Source organism: Penaeus japonicus, unplaced genomic scaffold, assembly GCF_977035675.1.
Source record: "Penaeus japonicus unplaced genomic scaffold, GWHDUDI00000001_assembly GWHDUDI00000009, whole genome shotgun sequence".
Classification (NCBI taxonomy): domain Eukaryota; kingdom Metazoa; phylum Arthropoda; class Malacostraca; order Decapoda; family Penaeidae; genus Penaeus; species Penaeus japonicus.
In genome coordinates, this window is record NW_028234411.1 from 20853218 (window position 1) to 20855717 (window position 2500).

General features: G+C 41.6%; 2 protein-coding genes across 4 annotated transcripts in view; one reads left to right on the plus strand and one right to left on the minus strand.

Annotated features, from left to right (window-relative positions):
• Positions 1-2500, minus strand: part of LOC122262621 (carbohydrate sulfotransferase 1) — a 59384-nt gene that overhangs the window by 46557 nt on the left and 10327 nt on the right. The window contains exon 1 of one of the 3 annotated variants that reach the window (XM_043030702.2): positions 1-349. This exon is cut by the window's left edge and continues 741 nt beyond it. The exons of the other annotated variants lie outside the window; for them this stretch is intronic. The gene's annotated coding sequence lies outside the window, so the exon portion shown is untranslated. Of the gene's footprint in view, positions 350-2500 lie in introns of those variants that run through there. 3 annotated transcript variants of the gene reach the window in all.
• The window catches only part of LOC122262623 (solute carrier family 35 member G1), a 63446-nt gene that overhangs the window by 38297 nt on the left and 22649 nt on the right, over positions 1-2500 (plus strand). The gene's annotated exons all lie outside the window — the stretch shown is intronic.

Here is a 2500-nt window from a genome sequence, read left to right on the forward strand (position 1 = left end):
CTACACTTACAGCATTACAGTATCTCTTGGGCACCTGTGGTCGGGTAATGTTTTCCTAATGTACGGCCAATGAGAACGCGGATCGCACCGCGCGTAAATATGATTGGTCCAGGGCGCGCACGAAGGAATCTCCAGGATACACTCAGCACGGCTGTCAAGCTTTCTCTTTTACTGCGCCTATCACGGACAGAGCATCTTCTCCTGCTGCCACAGGATGGGCTTTCCCCTCACGTTTGTAATTATCGAAGCTCTGGCCTTTTTTCCGACGGCAAAACCCTATAAATGGATGAAAAGATCTTGAGAATTTTTGCTTGTCCTCTCAAGACACGTCAGCACACTCCAGGTAACCAAAAGCCGGTCGTTCGTTTCTTCAGGCCGCCATGCGGATAAGAGTTACCTGTTCGTTTTTCTTAGACAAATTTGTCCTTAAACATTTACGACCGAGGTGTCATCATACCTCATAATACGTATTGATTTAAACCAAAGTGAAGATTCAAGCGTGCGAATGCTGGAACGCCTTTGTATTATGTAATATTATGAGAAATTTGTAAAATAAAAATAACAACCGATACCCCAGAAACATCCTTGCCAGATTCACAAGCAAGTAACGGAGGTGGGATCAGCTGTGACGTTCCGGAAGTGATAAACTATCCCGACAGAATGGAAATATGTATTTTTCTTGGATTTACTACCCGAAGTGTTCGCTATACTGCCTGAATTTTATGGCCGATACTTACATTGCATTGTATATTGCTTTTGGAGCGAAAGATTATATGCAGACATAAGTATTTAATTTCCAGTTTCCAGGAGTGTTTTTTATAGGAAATTTTCAGGTTCTTTTTCCCCTTTTTTGCCTTTGTTTACATGAAGGACTGACTTCAACACTAATATGACTACTTTTGCTTTCAGACTCTAGATTTCTTTTTGCTTCCTGGACTTCATGAACTTATCAATTTAATGAATTGAATACTGTGCACATATTTTTTCCAGATTTAATTATTTTTTTCCGAAACATTATGTTCAAATTCTGACCTCAGACTTCTGATATTCAAATTTCGTAGATTAATTGATTTCCAAACTTGAATGCTAACACACAAAACACACTCACACGTGTATGTGTATGTGTATGTGCGTATGTATGTATGTATGTGTGTGTATGTACGTATACATACATCATTTTCAGTTTCATGACTGGAAGTTACAAAACCTAGAATTAAGTATATTGCGAATTGCAGATATTCTTCGGATAACTCGAAATAGATATGAAAGTAATTTAAGTTTTGTGAAAGAAATATCGTGCATTTCATGGTTGCATTTCCCTCTTCGAGCTAAAATAACATGTATATTAGAAATGACCAGATATGTAGCAGAAGCAAAGCCGAGACTTGCGATCACTTCTTTACGGAATTGAATGAGAATATTCTGTTAGAAGGTATAATAAAATATTAATTTTTGTTTTCGTTTTCATTCGTTCTTTTACTCTTTTCTTTTATCATATTTCTATTTTGAGAAAGGGGAAAGAGAGAGAGAGAGATAGAGAGAGAGAGAGAGAGGGAGGGAGAGGGAGAGGGAGAGGGAGAGGGAGAGGGAGAGGGAGAGGGAGAGGGAGAGGGAGAGGGAGAGGGAGAGAGAGAGAGAGAGAGAGAGAGAGAGAGAGAGAGAGAGAGAGAGAGAGAGAGAGAGAGAGAGAGAGAGAGAGAGAGAGAGAGAGGAGTAGAAAAAAGAAAAGAAAAGAAAAGGAAAAGACAGACAGTACCACAGACTTAACATAGAAGACATTACGCACCCATTACATACACAGCAACACACCTTCTTCTCCTTCCCATAAGTAAAGAAGGGTGTTCTAAACGTGACGGCAAGACCACAGTGATCGAGCGAATCAGAGCCTGAGAAGGTGAGATGCAGAGTATCGGTAAGGTAATATGTGGGGTCCTGGGGGGTGGAGGGTGTAGGGGGGGGGGGGGATCCGCGATTGTAATGAATGCGGAAAATTGGGGAGATTGTGAAGAGTGATGTGTGAAGGAGGAAAGAGAAAGGAACAGCGGACGGAGGAAAGGCTTCGAGGAAAGAAAAATACATGGTGTTTGGGAGAGGGAGGAGGAAGACGGAGAGAGAGAGAGGGAAGGGGGGGGGGGGCGAGAGAGAAAGAGAGAGAGAGAGAGAGAGAGAGAGAGAGAGAGAGAGAGAGAGAGAGAGAGAGAGAGAGAGAGAGAGAGAGAGAGAGAGAGAGAGAGAGAGAGAGAGAGAGAAAGAAAGAGAGAGAGAGAGAAAGAGAGAAAGGCAAAGAGACAAACACAGAGAGAAATAAAGAAATGGTAGTAGAAAAAGAGAGTGAATGTGAAAAGAGAGAAAACGAGAGAGAAAAATGTCAGAAATGCATTAAACTAAAATCATGCATTTTTGGAAAGACGATCGCTGTTCATGCGTGTCTAAAACTTTGCGGAAGCCTGTGAAAGTAGACAACAGGTAGGAGCATCTGGAGAGTGGAGGCTTAGCAAAT